Raw genomic sequence first — 22,855 nt, 5'->3', positions numbered from 1 at the left:
AGCCCCTGCATTCCATCCTGTGCGCTTGTCTCTTGGGCTCTGAGAGTCGCCGTACTTTTCACAGCCCCTGTGTGTCCAGAGCCAGCAGTGGGATCTGTGCCTGGGACCTCAGGGGAGTTCTGGCCTTTGCCTTCTGAGGGCTGTTGCCCTAGGATTTCTGTCTGTGTTATTTTGTCATCTAGCTTTTCTTCTCGTTTTTATGTGTAGAAGTTTCTGTGACCTGGAGTAATTGTTATCGGGGATGGAGAAGATGGTAGGGACCTTGGAATCCAGGATTTGGTATCTGATCATTAGGATGAACACACATCTCAATGCCTGTTAACATTTGCTTAGAAAGATGAATACAATCAGATGTATGTGTGCATTCTGATGTATTTTGCTGGACTATGTTTATGTTCACATATCTACACATGTACATACATATCCCACCTTAAGATCAGTGTACCTCTCCTGCAAAATATTTACCTCATGAGGCATTCTGACCCTTAACTAAATTTCAGCCAGGTACTTGTTTATTAGCGTTGCTTAAAATGCATCTTCTAACCTATCTTTTACCCCAGCCTCTTTCCATTGGGGCAGTGCATTTCTAAGTTCCCTCCTCTAAAAGTGAGTGTTTTGACCTGTTAAGAGCCATACCATGAGATTGGGCTGTGGGTTTCATGAAGACCCATTGAGGGAACAGCCTGGATCTAGAAGCTACAAGGCCTCCACTATGAATTTTTACTTCATTTACATGTTTTTGCATTTATGGAGAATGATGAAGATTGAAACTGTGTCAAAAAGGGCAAGAGAGAGTTTCCTGACAAAGTGGCCCCTTTGATGTTGTCACTGATCCAAGAGAATGCAAAACAGGATGCAGGAGGTTATAAAGGCACTTAAGTGCCATGAAGCAAGATCTAAGGACTCGTAAACATCATCAACTCGAAAACCTTCCTTCATGTGAAAACAGTCATTGAGAAGAACTAAGAAACCCTCTAGAAGGGACAGCTTTAGGGAGACCTGCTCTGTAGTTCTTTGTGTTGCCATCTTCTAGAACCATCTAGAAAGTATCTGCCTGGGGCAGGAACAATTTCTTCTAGAAGGTCTGTGTGTATTTGTGCAGGACACAGGTTGTCCCATTCAAGGTGAAGTCTGCCTAGACAGAGCTTAAGTGGTTCCCAAGAAGTGTCACTCGAACTATATTTCACATCAGCCTGGTGAGGGAGGGCACTCATTCATTCATTCATTCATTCATTCAGTATTCAGCAAGGGATAATCAAACACCTTCTATGTATGTATCACTATATGAGTTGCATCAATGGTATTAAAAATACATTTGTCAAACTTCAGGTACTCATAGGTTAGCTGGGGGTAAAAACCAACATATTAACATGACTTAAAAACATAAGCTTGATAATGGGATTCCCTTCCTTCACTCTGAAGAGTCACTTCTGGTCAACCCCCACTCAGAATGGAAAGAGCTTGAGGAGTAGCATTCAATAATGACCCATCTGTTGACAAGGACTGACTTGGCTTGTACCTAGTTATTTCAGCTTCTAGAACTAAGTTAGAAAACCTGGAGTTTATCAGGAGTTAGCCAACTATTTTTTTTTGGTAAATAAAGTTTTATTGGAACACAGCCACACTCACTCATTTATGTATTATCTTGGCTACTTTCATGGTACAACAGCAGAGTTGAGTAGTGGCAACAGAGTTTAAAATGGCCCACAGAACCTAAAATATTTACTTCCTGGCCCTTTACAGAAAACGCTTTGCTGACTCCTGGTTAGAAAGACTCAAATCAGAACAGCACCCACTAGCACCCACCAAATTTGACAACTTCATAGATCTTCTACCAGCTGTCACAGCTGAATGTCTTGCCTAGTCTTCCTGGAACTTTCCAGAGCAAAGAAGAGTGTAGGTGGCAAGTGTACTTACTGTCCTCCCGCTGAGTTCAAGATAGCCAGTGGTTAGCATTCTCTGGTGGTTAGTGACCTCAAGGGAAAAGTTTAGGACCATCTCCTTTCCACAGCCTGAAATTAGAGGTGCTTTGCTGGCCAGCTTCATCAAAGTCTCCTTGTGTAAACTTCAGAGGGTGCCAAAAATATGTATACACATTTTAAGAAAGAAAAAACTATTAAAATTGTAATACTCAATGTATACCAGTAACAAAAGATGAATGCAAGTCACGTGTATACATTTTTGGGGGACCCCAAGTAGTGTTACACAGTCTAACTTGAACCCTTGTAAAATAAAGACTTCTTTTTTTCTGACTGGAAAATTAACACATGATTATTAAAAACTTGAAAAGTACAAAAGGAAAAAAAAGAAAAACCAGTAGTGACTCCGTAATTCAGAGGTGACTGCTGTCAGCATTCTGGTTCGTGTTGCAGATTACTGATGAATTTACTTTTTAACCACGTCTCCTAAAATTGAATTGTATAATACGCTGTTTTTAACTTGTCATGAAGTATTCTTCCCAGGGTGGTTTTTAATGGCTGCACTGCCTTCCATACTTAAATGTACTCCTTTAAATAATTGCCGGTCACTGGATATTGAGTTGGGCTTGACCATTTTGACGTAGCCGTGGACCATCAGGAAAAGACTGATACAGATCAGATGGTCCTGAATTGCTTTTCCTGGCACAATCTTAAAATATGGTGGGGGTGGATTTTTTTTAGCATCTTACAGTCTTCTCAAACAAATTCCCTTCCTGTCTCTTTTTCTCTGTTGCTCTGTCCTCATGAATAGTTAAAAACTGCTCCATTTGTGGAGGTCTAGGGAGGGTGTGTGGCCTCACCATGATCCCTGTACATTTATAGGAACTGCACAATCTTCTGATTTATCCTCTGCTCAGTTCAAATAGTCAAAAAAAAAATTCACCTAATTGTCATTTATTATCTTATATCTCATTTTGGCAGGTGGTCAGTTCTTTTTACTACTCTGCTAGGAATTTAGTTTTGTCACTACTGTCCCAGGAATTTAAAATCCCAGGGTGTCCACCCTCGAGTCAGGCTCCTTGCTTAGAGTCACCATCCCCTGTCCATGGCAAGGGCCAGGCCTCTCTGAGACTTAGGCCGGCCTGCAAGAGAAGCATTAATCCCTGGGCACTTGTGTGGAGTGCTTGTCAACATGACTTTCTCTGGGAGAAATGCCAGCTATTGTACCCTGTGTTGTCTCCTTCTGCCCAACTTGCTGATTCGGAGACTGCCATTGGGCCAGCTCCTTAGGTCTCTGTCATGGCACCCAGCTTGTCCAAGTGCACATGCCGCCATCTTGTTACACTGATAAGGTGCCTGGCTCTGCTCCACAGATCCCTAGGTCTTGCTTCTGAGGCCACTGGACCACACAGGTCAGCCCCAGCTGGATTAGACTTTGCCAGTTCACCTTCTTCTAATTTACATATTCAGCAGCAGCTGTTGGTCACCCAGCTGGTTCAAGGTTGGTCCTTGGAAGGCAGAAAAGGAAGACTTCATTGGTTTTCATCTACCCTTTTAATGCTTCGAAATCAGAACATGAGAGATACATGTGTATGTTAATAATACTTACTTTAATTATTAAAAAATAGCTCTGTCCAAGGGTTCAAAAGGAGAGCCTTAAGCAGATAGCGTGTGCTGGCCTGCGCTTTTTATGTCCACAGGTGAGTATAGAGGTTTTGGTAGGAGACAGAGTTGCTAAAGAAAGCAGCACAGCAGTGAGTATTTCTCCTGTGTCACCGCTTTGCCAAATTATTTCATAAAGTCAGTTCATTTCTTTGCATTTTCTGGGTGTATAGTCTTATCACCCAGCTATCATCCTTCATACTGCTATCTACACCCTGTTTCCTGCCTTACCTGCCAAAAATTTAATGAAATTGATGATGATAAGGAGCAATAATTAAATTGAAAGACGCTAGTGATAATCATATTGATTAGTGATTGAATAGAGTGCATGGTGCTATCCTATTACCCATCACTATATAAGTAATTTTTTTACATGACCCAATATCTAGTATAAAAAATAAAATAGTAGTGGGTTGACTATGTTTAAATATCTTCTCTGTGTTAAAATAAAGCTAGCATATTTATGATTGTGAAAACCTATAAATTGTGAATACATCAACCAGGACACAATGGGGAAGTTGTCTTAAATTGAGGTCCATTTATTTTATTCACATACAGACGAGAATTATTTAAGCCTTAATTAGTGCCGGGAAGGATGGCACCATGCCAAGTTAAGGTTCTGTTGTTTGTCCAAGGCCATAAATCTAGATCTGGGAGAGTCAGAGCTTAGCACTCGTGTGACGGCTGCTGCCAGGTTACTGTCGTTCACTGGGGTTAATGGGGGCAGCCTTGCCTTTACTTCCTCTTCCTAGCAAAGCAGACACCGTTTACAGCAGTGCTTCTCAACCTCGGCTGCACATTACACTCCCCTGAGAGGTTTTCGCAATGGCTCGTGCCTGGTTTCCACCCCCCTAGGATTTCATTGGTTCTGGGTGCAGGTTGGTCCAAACCAGCCAACACACATGAAGGACAGAACACTGTCCCTTTAGGAATGCCAAATTCTCCAATTGGAAGTGTGTGCAGTTTCAGCGGCCACCCTCCTGTTAAACCTGATATGACCTCTTGGGGAGGGAGTGGTGTAGGATTTGCCATCCTCACCCCATTTGAGCATCTAGACCAAAGGTTCTCAATCATGGCTGCATATTAAAGTCCCCTGGGAAGCTTTAGCACTCACCAGTGCCACTCTCTCACCCCCCGGGATTCTGATTTCATTGGTCTGGCATGAGGTCCAGCCCTTGAGGCTGAAAACTATAGATTTCAAAGAAATATTATGTGCTATTTAAAACCAATTGTGAAATTTAGGAACTCAGGTTCTCCAATTTCTTCACTTCTTCACACCCCTGGAAACAACGGTTTACAAAAAGCATGTTTATAACCGCTTCCACCACCACCCACGTACACACACAATAAAAGGGCTTGAGGGCACCGTATTTATTCTCATTAGCCATTATTCCTCAGCAACCAACCTCCTCTGATCAGATGGAAAGAATATCCGGTTTAGTTCCTGGAGCCATGAGGCTCTGTCCTTCACAGAACTCTCCTTGGAGGTCGCCTGAAAGAAATGTTTGGAATTGATTAATGTCTAGTTGTGTTGTAATGAAAGAACACAAAGTTTTTCTTTGTGAAACAAAAAGATCAGTGTTGCAGTCCCAGCTATATGACCCCAAGCAACGGAGTTTGGTTTCTTTATCAAGAAAATAGAGTAAATAATGCTTGCGTGACAATGTGAAAGATTCATACAGGTTAATTACCTGGAAGCACCTCATAAACCGTAAAGTGCTATACAGATAGTAGGTATTGCTTCAGTTATGGACATACCTTGGGATTAACTGTGTTAATGATGATTTCCTAACGAGGCTCTGCTTTTCTCTGAATTGTCAATAAACCATTTCATGTTCAACAAATTTTGGGTACCTGCCATGTGCCAGGCATTCTGAGAGGCACGGAGGATCCAGCTGGAGAACAGATAGGGCCTCCACTATTATGGAGTCAGGGAAAGCAGATAATAAGCAAGAAAACAAACAAAACATTCAGCCACAGTAAGTGCAAAGAAGGCGCTTACTAAATTGGATGGAGGGGGAGCTCAGCTTGAAGCCATGTGATCAAGAAAGGCCTCAAAGAAGAGGTGACAAGTCCCTATGAGACCTGAGGATGAGAAGGAGCCAACCGTCTGAAGGGTTATCCAGGCAAGGGGGCTGTTGCGGGCTGAGTTTTGTCTCCCCGCAGCCACCACCAAATTCATTTGTTGAAGTACATGACAGGCCATGTGAGGACACAACAAAAAGGTGGCCATTTGCAGGCCAAGGAAAGAGCTCTCAGGAGAAACCAAACCTGCCAACACCTTGATCTTGGACTTTTAGCCTCCAAAACTGTGAGAATGTAGAATGATGTTATTTAAGCCACTCAGTTGGTGGTATTTGGTGACGGTAGCCCTAGCAAGCTAATACAGGGACGATAATGGCAAAGGTCCCAGCCCCAGCCTGGCACATTCCAGGAACCTTCAGAAGACCAAGGAGAGCACGTTAGGACTGAGAGCAGACTAGTAGGAAGTGAGTTTTGTTTTGTTTTTTAAGTAGCAGAAGCCAGATCATGTGAAACCTCTGAGGCCATAGCAAAGAGTTTGGATTTTAGTGCAGTGTATTTTAGTAGGAAGTTACGCAAGGATTTTAAACAAAGGAGAGAAATGGTATTTATGGGGTTTTTTAATAAGCTTTGCAGTTTGGAATAATCTTACATTTATACTAAAGTTGCAAAGAGAGTACAGAGAGAGCTCATATACCTTTACCCAGCTTCCCCTAATGGTAACATCTTACATAACCATGATGCATTTTTTCAAAACGACAGACTATTCAGATTTCACCAGTTTTCCTACTAATGCCCTCTTTCCCTTCCAGAATCCAGTTTAGGATACCATGTCACATGGGGTGATTTATATTTTTAAGTGTTTGCTCGGGGCATTCTATGGAAAAATGGGTGTTAGGACAGCAAGAGTGGAAGCTGGAAATCCCGTTGGCAGGCGATTGCGATGATCCAGACCAAAGATGATTGTGGGATGGACTGAAGAGATGGCGGGATATAGATGTAGTTTGGAAACAGACTGACTTTCTGTTGGGATTAATGCATGAGAAGGGGGCAAAATGAGAATGACCTCAGGATTTCTAGCTTGGTCTACTGCCCCTGAGTGGGTGTTCCCTGCCATCGCCAAAGTGGGGAGCAGTGGAGGAGAAGCAGGTTCTGAGGGCAAATCCAGAGCCCCATTTGAGACACAATCACTATGAGGTACCAGTGAGATTTCCTAGTGGAAGTGGCAGGTCAGGAGTTGGGTATGTGAATCTGGATTTCAGGAAGAGGTGTAGGTCATGTCTCAGAGTTGAAAATGAGTAAAGTTATATAGAGAGACGAGTGACAGAACAAAAGAAAGTTCTGGATCCTCCAGGATCAAAAGTACCCTAATAATGAGAACGACCTTCCTGTGGCTCTCAAGTCCAACTTCTGATTATTACCTTTTCTCCTTGATTAAGATTCACTGTCCATCACTGAGTTGCCCTTGGTTTTAGGGAATCAGACTATCTCATGTAGTTAACTAAAAAGTTTTAGTACCTGAGAAATCTGGTTTCTTCCCCTGGGTGGCTGCCTGCCCTGGATGAATTGAGTAAGCATTTCAATGCATTGATTCGGCTCATCTTGCATGACGTTGGAGAGATGGCCAAGTCTCCCCCTGAACACAAATAGCTTCCACTGAAGTTACCAACTGACAAAGAAAGAATTTTATCATCTAAGGAGCGCTCTATTTTTTTTGAGAAATTGTTATTGTAATAGTCATTATGAAGTTTGTTTCTTACTAGTATTAGTATTTTTATGTTTAACAGCAAGCAGACAACATGGATAGATGGAGGGTAAAATAATTTATTTACACATTGCAAAACGTACGAAAGTTAATTTGTAAAGCAGAGGTGCCAGTGAGAAATGCAGGATCCATATTTACAGGTGTCTGACTCTGATTATCTTTTCCTTAAATGAGTTCTAATTGAGGGCTACAGAAAGAAAGAAAGCATTTGCTTTATTTTTAGACAGGATCTCTGACGTCTTCAACTTGTATCGTTCTGTTTTTTACCCGTAGATGATTATAACCAGCTACCTACAAAATCTGCAGTTTTCTCTAAAAAATAGTGCTAAATACAAGGTTGCACAAGACACCCCGATTTGCAGTTTCAAAGGCTTGTTATCCACTTTGGTCCATGAAGTGGAAAGTCAATGGATTTACTCAATCTGTGTTTAATAGTATCATTTGAGGACAATGGAAAACAGGTCATGTTTGATTCCTTGAGATGTTGCGTTTGCTGTTTGTGGTACAATTTGTGATCTGAGAGCTGGATGTTAAAAAAAAAAAAAGAAAAAATGTGGGCTAAAGGAGCATTCGTCGTTCAACAGGAGGACTAGCTTTCTGATTGGGGAAAGTCACAAAGCACGTTATCTCTGCAATTCAGAGAAGCTAGGACTTCTTGCTAGGAATTATTATTATTAATAGATAGAGCTTAAACTAGTGTTTGCTTTTTGTCCAGGCCTAGTTTACTGGTACTGTGATAAATCTAAAAGTGCCCTGCCTGTGCTGACCTGTTAGAACTAAGTGTTAGGAAGACATTTAACCAAACTGGGCAAAGAGACGAGGCTGAACCATGGTTAGGAAACCAGAGGTCAGAGCTTAAAAAGCAGTACCAAGTGTCACGGTCTGGGTGACCGTTTTACAACTACAATCGGAATAACTGACTCAAGCAAGAGTCAGCAATGTCTGCTAAAACCATTGAGCGAAATATTGGGGAACAGGAATTCACACTGCCGTAGAGTATCACTACAGAGCTTATGTATTAATTATAAACAGCGGAGAAATCTACTGGATACCATCAAGTAAGCACATTTTGCATCACCAATAATACGACATAATGTGCTTTCCGTTGTGACATGCTGAGGACACAACGTCACCTATGCGGTATCCTTGCCCAAAATGTTTAACCTGAATTCAAAGAGGAGGAGACAACCAGACAAATCCAAATTGAGGGACACTCTACAAAACAAGTAGACAAAAGGAACCAATGGAATTCAGCAACTAAATTTAACACCTAATCTTTGATTAGATTATGGGTTAAGTGGGAAAGGGTAGTGCAGGGAGCAAGAAAAGATATAATTAGGACAACTGGGGAGATTTAAATATAGACTATATATTAGATAATAGTATAATACAATATTCGGTCACTATTAATTTTCTTACCTGTGATCACACATTGTGAATCTGTAAGAGAATGTCCCTGTTCTTAGGAGATATATACAACATATTCGGGAATGAACTAACTCTCTCTCTCTCTCTCTCTCTCTCTCTCTCTCTCTCTCTCTCTCCATATATACATATAAAAATTTTACTGGGGAATATTGGGGAACAGTGTGTTTCTCCAGGGCCCATCCGCTACAAGTAGTTGTCCTTCAATCTAGTTGTGGAGGGCGCAGCTCAGCTCCAAGTCCAGTCGCCATCTTCAATCTTAGTTGCAGGGGGCACAGCCCACCATCTCATGCGGGAATTGAACCAGCAACCTTGTTATTGATAGCTCACACTCTAACCAACTGAGCCATTTGGCCACCCCTCCGGAAGCTCAGCGGCAGCTTGTTATCTTCAATCTAGTTGTGGAGGGCCTGGCTTACTGGCCCTTGTGGGAATCGAACCGGCAACCCTGTTGTTCAGAGCTCGCGCTCTAACCAACTGAGCCATCTGGCCGCCCCACAAACTCTTGCTCTTATACGGTGCAGCCAAAAAATTTTTATTTACATATGTATTTTTTCTTTTTAAAAAAAGTCATAAAAATTGAACTATTCACATGTTGCAAAGAGATATCAGAGAGCTTACTCAAGGTTATACGAATCTTTTGTTTTTCTCTAGCCATGAAGGGAACTTTTCAGTCTTCTCTTTCTTTTAAGTGATCCTGGTTTCATTAATGAAACTGAAAAAATAATAGCCTCATCATAATTATTATCAGCATCATCATTGATTCTATTCATCCAAAAGATGTTTATGAAGAGAAAATTGTTTGAATTGCAGAAATCCTAGGTTCTCTCTGAGTAATTTCATTCTCTGGGTTATGTTCCGAAGTTTTGGAAAGGCAACTAGAGACGATTCATACTAGACGTCTAAGTGTACAACCCTGCTAAGGGTTATAGCCCACGGTGTGTACCTCCCTATTTGTACACTATCCTATCTGTGGCCCCCTAACTATAGCACTTATGCTGTATAGTAATTGCTCATTTAACTGTCTCCAACTTATTTAAAGCTCTGTGGGGGCAGACACCATTATTAATATCAACATAACTTGAATGGACCTAGGAACAATCTAACTTTCGTAGATCAGTATAGATTATTAAAGGGCATAACAAAGACTAAATAAATGATAAATACTCCATGTTTGGGTGGCCGGTTAGCTCCGTTGTTTAGTGCGTGGTGCTAATAACACCAAGGTTGCCGGTTCCATCCCCGCACGGGCCCCTGTGAGCTGCGCCCTCCTTAAAAAAAAAAAATACTCCATGTTCATGGATAGGAAGACTAAATACAAAAAAAGTAAGTTTATTGCTATATTAATCTGCAAATGAAGTGTAATTCCAACCAAAATCCCAATAAAATTGTCATAACTTGATTGTAGAAGTTTAAAAATAGCCAGAAAGAAATTTTGAACAAAGAATGAAAAGGGGGGATTCATCCATTCCAGATAACAAAACCATATTAAAAAAGTATTGTATCAGCACAAAGATAGAAATAGACCTAAGCTTATAATGGGAGTTGGATGCGTAGTAGATAAAGCATCTCAAACCAGTTGGGAGAAAAGATATTGAGTCATTTTTTCTTAGAAAATGACATTGGCTCAATTGACATTTCTTATGGAAAAGTAAAATATTAGATTCCTACCTCACTCCATATTAAAAAATAAACTCCAAAAGGAGTTTAAAAACTAAAATCTAGGAAACCATTCAAATCATTTAAGATATACTGTCTATGGATACGTTTACGTACTGTAAGAAATATAAAGTTTATAAAAAATATGGACCAGGTTCACAACAAATTTATGATAGCGGTCAGACTGGACTAAAAGAGGAAGGGATTTCAACTTTAAATATGAAACTCTTTTTTAAAAATGGAGGAGGGGCAGAATCAGAATCAAATATGACAAAATGTTTACACGTGTTCATTTTGAGTGATGGGTAATGGTTGTTTGTCATATCATCTTGGTATCTTTCTGATGTTGGTCTTTTGAGTTTGGGGAAAAAAATACTCATCTAACACTACTGTTCCAGGAGATTTAAACCTCTATTTTTTGTGATCCACTATCAGTTCCTGTCACTTAGCAGTTGTTTCCCAAAAGTTTGGCTTTTTTTCCCCCTCATAAGCAACCAGTTACTGTGGGAAAACAATGCACTTTAAAAAAAAAAAAAAAAAAAAAAAAAAAAAGGCAGAGAGCTTTGTTTATTTACCTAGAGCTTTGTGTTTATGTTTGTTGAGTCCAGTTGCTGGCACCTCAGTGACTGGATTGCTCCCGACAGATGGTAGCCATCAACCTTTGGTTCTTAGAGCATTTTGGATGAGGACACTTCAGGAGTCTGCCAAAGCTAGCAGCTGGCCAGCCCTGTGGAGCAGAACGACGTACTAGATTCAGAGAAGTCACGAGCCTTGGACCAAACAGGTTCCAAAGCAGGGTTCTGAAGCCCAATGATAATGGGACTTCATTATTCTGCATTTCCCCAGCTGTGAAAAGGGAACCATGGTGCTTCCTTCAGGGATTATTGGGAGAATTCAGTGAGACGATGCATGTCATTTACTCCATAAAGAGTGGTTCTTTTCTTTACCTTCAGTTATGCTTCACGGGAACCACTTCAGACGCTTGGAGGTCTGCAAATGGAGAAATTGTTGGCGGAGTTCTTTTGGAAGGAAGATGCTAAGTTCTCATATTTCTGAAGTCTGCAATCCCTACTCCTTTTCCACCATCCAGGATGGGGCATCCTTAGGCGTGCATTGGGAATCACATGTCCCTGGGAGCATTTTGAGTTCAATTTTCCAAGGTGGGGCAGGGATTGGTCACTGCCCAGAGCTCTGGATCCTCTGCTTAGTGGCCTTCTGCCTGGAAGTTGGGGGTTTGGGTTCAGATCCAGTCCTTCCGTGGGTCTCACTTACCTGAAGGGGATCCTGATTCACATCTTGGCTCCAAGAGGTGGCAGCCACCTGTCCAGCGTAGTGATCAGGAGGATAGAGGCAGAATGGTGAAGGGATGAAAACTGCAGGCACTGGAGCTGGACCAGTTGGGTGTGATTCCCGGGTCAGCCACTTAGTGGGTGGTTAAGGCATGTTACTGCACCTCTTTGTGAAGTAATAGGTGTACTCACAGTTCCCACTCATTGGGTGCTTGTGAAGATTAAATGTGTTAATCATGAAAAGTGCTCAGAACAGTGCTTGGTGCACATAGTAGGTGCTCAACATGTTAGCTGCTATTGGTGTGTCCATATTTCATCAAGTCTACGGTGGCCATTGTTTTTCATGTTTTAACAACCTTAAAAATGGAATGGATGTTAGAGTTGATGGCATCATACAGTTGGAAGCGGCAGCATTGTTCTTTTTTGGTGGTGTAACTGGTAGTGTCTTTGATTCAATGAAAGCAACATGAGACTTCCTTCTGCACCGGATGTTGAGATGTCTGAATAGTGAATGTAAGCACTGAATAGCATTTGCATATAAAGTGTGAACACTGTACTGGATTCTGCCAAAGGAAAGTCATTGAATAATAAGCTACTCAGTTATTCAGGCCTGGGAGGTTGGTAGTTAACTTTTTCCTGGACACTGACTGGCTTCCTAGTAACACGACTGACTTGCTAGTGCTCAGAAAGAGGGATGGTTGAATCTTCTCTGTTCATAGGTTCAGAGCCATCATCTTTGTAAAAGAGATTTCTCTCTGAATTCCCCGGATGCCATCTAGCTGATAAACACTTTCAGGGACTAAGTCTCCAGTAGTGTTTTAGTCTTTTTAAAAAGTGGGGCAAAGGGGTGATAGGAACTCCTATGGAAAAGAAGCTCGTGATTTCCAATAGACATAGTTTCAAAGCAATTTTTGTTTATGCTTTTGATGCACTGAAAGCATTTCTTCTTTCTGCTCTACTTGTTTGCAGACTCTGAGTTTTAACCAAGCAGCATATCAGCTATTGCTCACCAGATGCTGTGCTTGATCTTCTGAGACTGATAGCAATTCTATCTGAACAATATTAAGCTGTTAAATCATATTTAAATCATATTTCCCCACTAATACTTATTGAAGGCCTGTTTATAGTCCATCAGATTTTACAGCCATTTGGTACATTATTAAATACAGACCTTACAGAGCTTCATCTGAAAATTGCATCTTGCTCCCAGCCCTTTAAAGAGATGGTCATAAATACTTTTGGAATACACGGACCATTATATGGAATAATTTTAATTTTCTTTAGCTATGCCAATCAGATTATTAATAACTAGATGTTGAAAAGCATTAATTAAATGTCATCATGGAGTACATACTTGGGGTGAAAACAAATAATTTACTATTTATTGCTAAAATGTTTTATTATCACTCAGAGGAAATCAGAAATGTGTCATGAGTTTGAGTTTGTTTTTTAACTCAACTTTACCTTGGTTAGCATGTCAAAAACTAGAGTGAAATATTGAAATAAAATATGGAATGTATTAAGGGAGATCCTCAGGAATGAAGGACACTGGAAAGATTGATTTTTTTTTTCTGGTAACTTAATTTTGATGTATAGGTGAAGCCTTGTTTTCAGCACCCACTTAAATTTGCTTAGAACCATCTGGGTCTCTTGAAATAGATGATATTACACCAGATACACCCGTTGCACACAGAGCACGCCTTTGGTGAGGCTTTTTGTAGCAGTTTGGAATCGAAAACAGTTATTGCTTTAAAAAAAAAATGAAGTAGTCATGTGATATTCAGGGAGACTTAATATTCTGCTTTTGCTAAGAGTTCCTATAATGGCATTGCTTCCTCTAAGATTTGCTCTTATTATTCAAAAAAATTTTACTCTTAGAAATAATATTCTCTCATACACTTAAGGGTAAAAAATTAATTAGTGACTCCCTCTGGGTACAGATTTTTGAGAGTTCTGGTTTTTGCCACATCTGTTCTCTCACTGCCGTGAAGACTGTCTTCTGGTACCACCCTGTAAGTCTGCACCATGGGGTACTGATAAACAGAAGGTACAGTGGGGAAAAATTATCACCACGCACTTATGCAAATAGGAATGTCCAATGGAAAGGACGTTTCCAACTCTGTATGCTTTATCTTGTTCCAAGCCAGTGCCCTGACAGATAACAGGTGTTTAGTTACATTGGACAAAGTCAAGAAGTGGTTTTATTGGGCAACACATTCAGAGACTTTAACAGGTTTTTCCCTGCAAAGTTGGGGTAATGTACTTGAAGAGTCCTACACTGTCTCAAGGGCAGTCAGCCCCAGCCTTGAGAGATGGAGTTGCAGCTGTTTTTAGCAGACCTAAATTTACTTGTTCTGTTCCCAACCATTCTTCTAAATTGACATTAATGTAAAGTCTTCTCATTTAAAGACTGTTCCCTTGTTTCCCAGAGGTGTAGTAAATTCTTACGTTTCAAAGCTTCTTACCCCCCTGGATTTTCCTTACCCCCTTGGATTAGTTTTTTAAATGATAATAAATGTTCTGAACTGAATAATTGATATAAGCCACCTCTCACAGTTCCTACAGGTAATAGATGTTTAGTAAATATCAATTATCTTCCTCAATCCTTTTGTCTTAACTTTGCCATGAGAATCTGAGAAGTCATTTTGCCTTGAAAAGAGAGGATCATCTCAATAGTGCATTAATTCATTGTACCAGAGGCATTTGTTGAGCATGTATTTGGTACCAGGAGTTGGTAGTTTGCGGAGGTAAGTCCTGTCATTGCGACATAATATGGTAGGTGCTATAGGGAACACAGGGTAGAAAAGGAGACTAGAAAGAAAGACGGGATTGTGATGCAGGGAGAGACTAGCTGAGGAACAGGAGAATTGCAGTAGGTCAGGTGAGAAAAAATGCCGCCCAAAATTTAAAGCAATGGCAATAGAAATACAGGAGAGGATTAATGAGGAAGAGGGAGAGACACTGGTGCCTAATTAGATTTGGGGGTAGAATGGAACAGTTGTCTGGGATAATTCAGATTTTTGTCATGGATAGGTGGTCGTGCCACTGTGACAAGGAATTTTTTTGTAAGTGGTTTAGGAGAGGTTGATGAATTTAGTTTGGGTCTGGTTGAGTTTGAAGTGCTCATGGGAAATTTAGTGAAAATAACCAGTACAAAATTGGGTCTATAAATCCAAAGCTGAAACCTAGAGATATAGATTTGGAAGTCATAAAGCAAAAATAGTTTGAAGTCATGAAAATGGAAGATATTGCCTGAAGGATAGGTGTAAGGTAAAGAGAGAAGAGGGGAAAGGCTGGAACCTGTGGGGATATCAACATTAAAGGGGAAGGAAATGGAAGACTATCCCATAAAGATGAATGAGAAGGACTGCCCTGAGAGGTGGGAGGAGAACCGGGGGGGGGGGGGGGGGCGTGTTAGGGAGTCACCAGGCCCAAGAAAGAGAAAATGCCAAGGAAGAAAATGTCACCAATGATAATTGCAACATAGTTCAGGAACATGGGATTTAAAAGGTCCTGTGGGATTGAGCAATAAGGAGGTCATTGGTGACCTTTATGAAAATGAGAGAAATTGTGGGCGCAGAACCCAGCTTGCAGTGTACCAAAGAGGAATTCAGAGATGCTTGGCTCTGAAAGGAGGAAAAGGAATTGAATCAGAAAGGAACTCAGGGCTGAGGGAGAAAGCCTGTGGAAGATTTCCCATCTTGGTAGAAAACAAGTTCATGTTCTGATTCATCTCCTGTTCCAAACACATAGCAACAACAGATAAAATACAAAAAGAGAAAACCAAAATGATATCGCTAGACTCATAGATCAGAAACAGGACAGAAACTCAGGAGGATGGGTGTGTGTGGAGTGGCTGGACTCTGAGTCTGGGGCAGGCCATCGCAAGTGTTGATATGGGTCTTATGAGGCAATGGGAGTGAAAATGTTCCGTGCAAAATAGGGGACCAGGGCCAGGCTCACTGTTTGAAGAAAGAGGCCTGGAGGGGACTCTTCCACTGGTGAAAGGAGGCTGGAAGAATCTCCTATGACTGCCATGGCTTAAAGTACCGTTTTGCTCTTTAATGGTTTTAGGTTTTACTGTAAATTGATGCAAGGAGTAGTGAAGGGAGTGAAGATGGAGAAAGAGAGAAAAGAGAAAAGCTTCCCACCCCAAAAAACCCCACAAACCAATTCTTAAGAACGATAGCCAGTATGATCAACAATCAGAACATGAATTGAATGCAAAATGGAATTTTATAGATGAATCTGATTAAAATAGTATTTTGTGCGGCTCAAAGAGGAAAATAAGGAAATAATGTCCATTTTAAAGGGATGAGAAATTGAATAGAAACTAACAAAAAAGAAACAAGAACTGAAGATTTGAAAAAAAGCAATTAGAAATTTGGGAACTGAGTCACTGAAATGAAGGACTCCATAGGTAAGATAAACTCCAGACACAACTAAAGAGATGATCAGCGAATTGGAAGATAGTATTGAGGAATACAACCCATTTCATAGCACAAAAATAAAAAGGTTTTTTTTAATAGCTAAATTTTTATTAGCTATTAACAATTGAGAGTTGTGAGTTGCCATATGATTATCTCATAGGAGCAGAAAAATGCAATAGAGGAGAAGCAATTTGAAATAATAAGAGCTGAGAGCTTTCTAGAATTGAGGAGAGACATGAAAACTCAGATCAAAAGTATACTTTGAATAATAGTAACAATGGCTAACACTTATTGAGCACTTATGTTTCAGGCACCATTCTATGTGCTTTCCATGTATTAACTTATTAATTCTCTAATAACCTTGAGATAAGAGCATTCTACATATGAATATACTAGAAAGAGAGAATATGTGTAACTTGCCCAAGTTCACACAGCTGGGTGGTTAAGCTTTCACCCCCAGCAGTCTGGCCACCCTCTAATGTCACTCTAATACTGAGGAGATAGACAAAAATAAATCCATAGTTCGTTGCATTGTAATGAAACTGCAAGGTATTAAAGATTTTTCAAAAGCTCTTAAAAACTACTTCAGAGGAAACAGAGATCACATACAAAGGGACAACAATAACCCAAACTGTGGACATCTGATTAGCAATAATAGATGCAAGAAATGAATGAAGGAATATATTTTAAAAGTGAACACAGGGAAAGGTGTGGGATACAAAAAATGTGGACCTAGCGATTGATACATTTACTGTCATAAATTAACTCTTGGCTGTGAAATACTGAGAGGAAGGAGCCAGCAGGAGAATGAGAGTTTGAAAGAGCCTGCTCCCGGAAATCAGAAAGCAAATGGTCTTCATGAACCTCCAAGATAGAAAGGGCTGGGCAGGCAAGAATATGTCTATAGGGAGGAGAAAGAGGGGCAGAAAGTCACTGAAAGGGAAGAAGACAGGAAAAGGGGCTTATGGAGGAGGATGGAGGTCATAGATCATCTTCATGGGAAATAGATGAGGGAACCACCTCCAGAAGAGAGAAAGGATTACTTGAAAGATTTAATAGTCTGGTGATTTGGGAAATTTTGAATGAGTTAGTGCCACCAGCCTAAGTAATTGTGTCATTTCCCCAGCTGTGCTTTGCAACCTACGTGTAGGAACAGAGGAAATGGTCGAATTGATTCAGGATTTGCTTTCAGAGTGGGTTCAGCAGGGAATGGAAAAATTGAATGAGTAAGTGAATGAAGGTCAAAATGAACCTTGGAGTCCAGTAGAGGCTCTCGGGGATTGGAGAGCTCAGCAAGGTCAAGGAGAAGGTGTCCCAGGAGTGAGAATGAAAGAATTGAGGTTGAGGTTGAAGCAGTAACTCGAGTTTTCAGATTTCAGAGGTAGAATAATTCCAGGAGATTCAAGACCAGGATGGGGCTTGGGAAGCAGTAGGTGGGAAGGAGAATAGAGGTGAAGGTCATTGAAAGAGAAATAGAAGAGGAATTAGGCCCCTGGCATTGGATGGGTGGTCCATATGGAACTGAAATCACAAAGCTGTGGGCATGAGTTGGGGTGAATCAGAATGTTAATTGTGGTCCTCTCGGACCTCGTTCAGTGAATTGAGGGGCCAGCATTCTCCAGATTGTGAATAATACCCACCAGCAATGAGGCCTTGTGGTTAGAAAACTCGAGCCTGGAAAGAGGAGGGACCTGAACGGTGCCAATCATTCTACAAGTGTCCACTAACCTCTAGGAATTTTCTGTCAAGAAGTCTTTATGATTTCTAGAAATGGATTGATTGATGATTCTGAATATGCTGCCTCATTAATGCTGAGATCTATATTCTAAAGGAGTACATGTCCTCTGCTTTATGCTGGTGACTCAGCTTATGACCCAAGTGCCAAACCATGAGGGCCGTGGTGTTTGCTGTATTGCAGACCCTTCACCGCCTCTTAACCAGAGCCAGTGGATTCATTTGTTCAAACTATGCAGTAATCACAGAATTCAGTTGTCCTCTCACACCTTCCCTCCAGGTTCCAAAGTCCAGAATCAGAGCCACTTGCTAACTCGGGTGATGATGGTAGGGCCCCATCTAATGGCCCTTTTGCAAAGTACAGGTGGAACAAGGAGGCTGTCTGATGCCCCTCAGTGAAAGGAAGGCAAAGGGGATAGAAGGTAAACCAGCTGTCCCCGGCTAGGAAGTAGCTTCCTCGAGAGTGGGGGAGTAATAGTGACGATAGTAATATGGATCTTAGCAGGAATATTTACTGAGCTTCACTTCAGCCTCCTGCTAACCTGTCTCTAGCCACGATCTTACCAAATCCTCATAATTATGAATAGCCCTGTTCGACAGCTGAGAATTGAGGCTCAATGAGAGCGAGTGGTCTGCTCAAGGTCAGAGCTAGCCAGTGTCAGACCTGGGACTTGATTCTAGGTTAGTTTGGCCGCGGAGCATGTAATTCATATCTATATTTGGCTCTAAAAATGGACTTATGAGGCTGCTGTGGAATCCGCTACCTGAGTGTTTAAAGCCTGGCTAAAGGTTTAAATTTTCATAGTGAAGAAAGCAAGATAGTCCTTCCCATGTCCTTCCCATGTTACAGAAGCAATATCAAGATTTTCTTTCTCCTGCCAAGTTTTGTAGGGCAGTAAATAATCTTGAAATGGAAAATAGCTTTTCAAGCTTGTCTTCAAATATGGGTGGAAGGACACCTCAAGGACAGGATCCTCTTGAGTCTGGCTGAAGTCAGATACCCCAGGATGAGAAGGTGAGGATGGTAAGCTACTCGCAGAATGCTGGTGGCATGCGCAGAAGAGGAGGAAGATGATTAGATTCTGAGAGAAAGAGGATCTAGGTGGAAACGCTGTGATAGGGAAGAGACTGGCCCCAGGCACCCAAAGGAAATAAGTTAAAAATAAAACCAGGCTAACGATAAACCTAAGGGCTCCTTGACAGGAGCAAAGTTGAACCGAGAACTCTGTTCAGTTTTCCTACCTTTTGGTCCGTATGTACCTTCCTCAGCTGAGCTCGAGGGCCAAAAGACATCTGAAAATATCCACAACCAAAAACTACTCAGCATATCTCACCACGTGGAGAGAGAGAGCTCTGCAAAAGTCTTTGTCCTGAACTGTTTATGGATTTTCCATAGTCTGTGCAAGACCTTGGACACATGCCACCTGCCAACTGGCAGCCGCCGTCCAGCCTAGGGACAAACCTTGTCCCTCATGCCAGAGAGCCCTCATGGAGTTTATTGTGACTTTCCCATGGTTTGTTTTGTTTTGTTTTTTGCATATTTATCTCCCAATCATTTCTCAATGAAGATTTTAGTTGTTAGGAGAAATTGCATTAGTGGCTCCTGGATTTCTGTCTTCCCTCTAAATGATGTTAGTGGTAAATAAAGGCCATCCAAGTAGGTCCTTGTATTCATATCTGTTGTGGGTTGTACCTGGGAGTCAGCGTGGACAATAATAAGTAATGAGTAGGAAGGCAGCTCTTCAAACCAGGCGGGAAAATTCCTCCAGTGCCAGACAGAAAAGTGAATTCAGTATGCGCTTGTGTAAGGTACCAGCACCGAAGCAGAACACCTAACACTTAGGTATTAAGAGCAGTGTGCTATGTATTATCTCAGTTCACTTTCACCACCATCTTAAGTGGGTATTGTTACGCTCACTTTGCAGGTGAAGGCACCGCTGTTTAAGTGAGGTACCCCAGGCCACACAGGTATTAACTGACACAATTGAGGTCCCCCAGTCTCCTGGTTGTGTCCTTTGCTCTTTCCGCGCTCCACCTCAGCTGCCAAGAAGCAGATCCTATGGCCAGAGTGGACCTATGGGAAGTGTCAGAGATGGAAGCTTTCTGTGCTAAACTGGCTTTCTGGATGAATGGAAGAAAAAAATATTTTCTTTATCAAGCCTTGGAGGAAAACACTCTTTCCTCAAATACCCAACGTGGACTTCCTCCCTTTTTTTTTTTTAATCATTAAGGCAAGTGACCCTTTCTTACCCAAACTCAAATTCAGATGTCTTCGAAGAGATGTTTAGAGAATGAAGCATTGTATAGAAAACCGGCTTTTCCCAAAAGCTCTAAAGAAACACTCTTCTAGGCCAAGTAACCTTGACAGAAAAGGTTTATATATAAATGCAGGCTGGCGATGCCTGGCCCACCCTTGGATGACCAGGCATGGAGTAAGGGCCCTTTGCCTGGAAGTCCGTATATCCATCTCAAGAACATTTGTAAAGCTGAGCCTCATAATGGAAATGCTGACACAACCTGCTATCAGCAACCACGATATTAAACAGGCACAGAGCCAACAGCGCTGGCTTGGAGCCAAGGAGGAGAGATTAGTATCACAGGGAAGAGATTTTAGGCTCTGGGCCAGGAGGGTATTTTTCTTTTCATTAAAAAGTAATAAAAAGGGAGAGAGAAAGAAAGATAGAAAAAAGGAGGAATAGTGCAAAAAAACTCTTGTTTAGCAACCCTCCTTCCGATTGTCCTGGAATATCCATATACGCATAGACACAAACCATTGTCAGTCTGAAAACTTGGCAGTGGCTTGACCTTAAAATAATCTCTGCAGAATCCCTTCCAACCAGAACCACTCTGCCCGCCTTAGTTGGCCCATGTGCCGAATGGGTACGTTACCTTCTCCAGCAGAGGGAAAATAATGATCAGCAAGGCCCATTTTTCCCCTTGGATTTGGAAGACACACCATTTGGGCAAAAATTTGGGGTGCTACCTTCTTACTTTATGGAGCTCTGAGGAAGAAATGTGCAGGGGTTGGAAGCCAGTGGTGGAGCATCGTTATGGGGCCCAGGAAGACCTCTTACAGGACACTGCTTTTCTAAGAAGCTTCTCCCTTTAGATTTCCGGAGAGGGAGCCAGCCCCAGGACTTTCATGATGGAGCAGAACCAAGGTAGCCTTTTCCAAGAGAACTCTGGGACTGCCCACCCCCTAGTTCGGGGCAGGCAAGCGGTTCTCTGCTGCCAGCAGCTCTCAACACTGGGTGATGTGCCCAGTTTTCCTGCTTAGGGGTTGCCTCTGGCATTGTAGCTGCTTTCTCCAAACCAGCAATTTCTTGTGACTGTCTCTTAACCTTTTCATTTAAAAAAATTTCAAACCTTCAGAGAAGTTGCAAGAATAAAAACAATGATTCTAGATTCACTAACTATTAACCTTTTCCTACCTCTGCTTACTCTCTCTCTCTCTCTCCATAAATATTAACTTATTTTTTCCCAGAACCCTTTGAGAATAAGTTGCAGACATCAGGACCCTCTTCACCCTTAAATACAATATAATACAATATACATGGAGAACAAGGACTTTCCCTTATGTGACCGTAGTGCAATGACTAAGTTTTGGAAATTTAACATTAATACAATGGTATTATCTGATACAGTCGTATTTACATTTTGCCAATTGTCCCAATAATTACGTTTATAGTGAACAATAGAAAACCTCATGATTCGTGTTCCAGTGCAGGCACACACATTGCATCTAGTTGTCGCTTTCTTTGGGCTCCTTTAATCGGGAGCAAATGCTCAGCTTTGTCTTTCATGACACTGATATTTTGGAAAGTACAGGCCATGTTTTGTGGCTGTTCCTCATTCTTGGGTTTTCCTATTTGTGTTTTCATGATTAGAGTCAGGCTGTGCCTCTCTGGCAGGAATTCTGTATTAGCGATGCGGGGTCTTTGTGGACTTAAAAAATGTCCCTTCCCCATACACGTGAGGCTTGGCTTCCCTGTTTAATTTTCTGACTTTTGGGAAGACTTTGGCCTCCTTCGGTTTTTCAAGCTGTGTTCATCCCAGAGCTGGGGTTGGGGGCCAGGGTGAAAGACAGGCCGAAGCTCAGGCTGATGTGTTCTTCTAACCCTGCAGAAGGAACAATGTCTGCCTGCTCTGAAATCACCTTGAGAGACAGCAGGAAGATTCCCAAAGCAGAGGCAATGGTAGGCTCCTTCTCACCTGGCCTCTAACTTCTGCAGCTATTCCTGAAGCCTTAACAAACAGGCTCATTCAGAGCAGAAGTGGGTCTGATTGGATTAGAGAAAAGAAGCCAAATTCCCTGCCTCCATTTGCCTTTTGCACCCAAGTTGATAAGCCTGAGAGTTCTATTTGGATCGTTTTGGCTCCTAAATATCGCATCCATTCTATCTTCTCTATGTCAGCTACTGTTGCCCTGGTTAAGGTCCTTAACTCTTTTCTAGAACAGTCACTCACTGAACCCATCTCCCACAGAGCTGCCTGCGGGGACCGATGTAGACCCCAAATCTGACAGTTTCACAGTGGCTTCCATTGCCGGGATGGAATTCCATCTGGCCCCTACTTTTCCTCTGTAGTTTCTTCATCCCGTAGTCTCTGCCTTAGGTTTATATTCCCCCAATTATCAGATGTTTATAGAATCCTTAGCTTCAGCTTCAGCTGGGACCTGATTAGAGTCTCGGGCTCTCCTCCAGACCCACTGAACCAGAACCTGCATTTTAGTAAGTTTCCCCAAGTGATCTGTATGCACATTAAAGTGCTCAAAGTGCCATTTGGAACATGCTGGAAGGGTGTGTTCTGTGCAAGGATCTTAAGTTGCCGCTCAGGCTCTTGTCATTGGTATTGAGGCATGATTCTCAAACTATTATTCTTTGATCCAAGGGATTCAGCCCCAAAACTTATACCTTGCAATAATTTTTCCTAATTTGTTGAAAGAAGGAG

General features: G+C 41.6%; 1 protein-coding gene and 1 long non-coding RNA gene across 4 annotated transcripts in view; one reads left to right on the top strand and one right to left on the bottom strand.

Moving 5' to 3' along the window:
* LOC109448027 (uncharacterized) lies at nt 1-21,389 on the bottom strand. 3 transcript variants are annotated; one of them, XR_012492282.2, is made up of 5 exons: nt 19,148-21,389; nt 11,028-11,179; nt 4,988-5,073; nt 3,529-3,653; nt 1-3,427 (listed from the first exon to the last, which is right to left on the bottom strand). It is a non-coding gene; the product is annotated as an uncharacterized LOC109448027 (long non-coding RNA). The 3 variants fall into 3 exon arrangements; XR_002137454.3 differs by lacking the exon at nt 19,148-21,389 and adding an exon at nt 11,725-15,131; XR_016022975.1 differs by lacking the exons at nt 3,529-3,653; nt 19,148-21,389 and adding an exon at nt 11,725-15,129.
* The window catches only part of PITPNC1 (phosphatidylinositol transfer protein cytoplasmic 1), a 215,043-nt gene that overhangs the window by 140,245 nt on the left and 51,943 nt on the right, over nt 1-22,855 (top strand). The window lies entirely within an intron of this gene.

Source organism: Rhinolophus sinicus, chromosome 12 (genome assembly GCF_057876585.1).
Source record: "Rhinolophus sinicus isolate RSI-liver-muscle chromosome 12, RSI-T2T, whole genome shotgun sequence".
Taxonomy (NCBI): domain Eukaryota; kingdom Metazoa; phylum Chordata; class Mammalia; order Chiroptera; family Rhinolophidae; genus Rhinolophus; species Rhinolophus sinicus.
The sequence above is the reverse complement of the archived record's forward strand: the minus strand, read 5'-3'. Positions and strand labels throughout refer to the sequence as shown.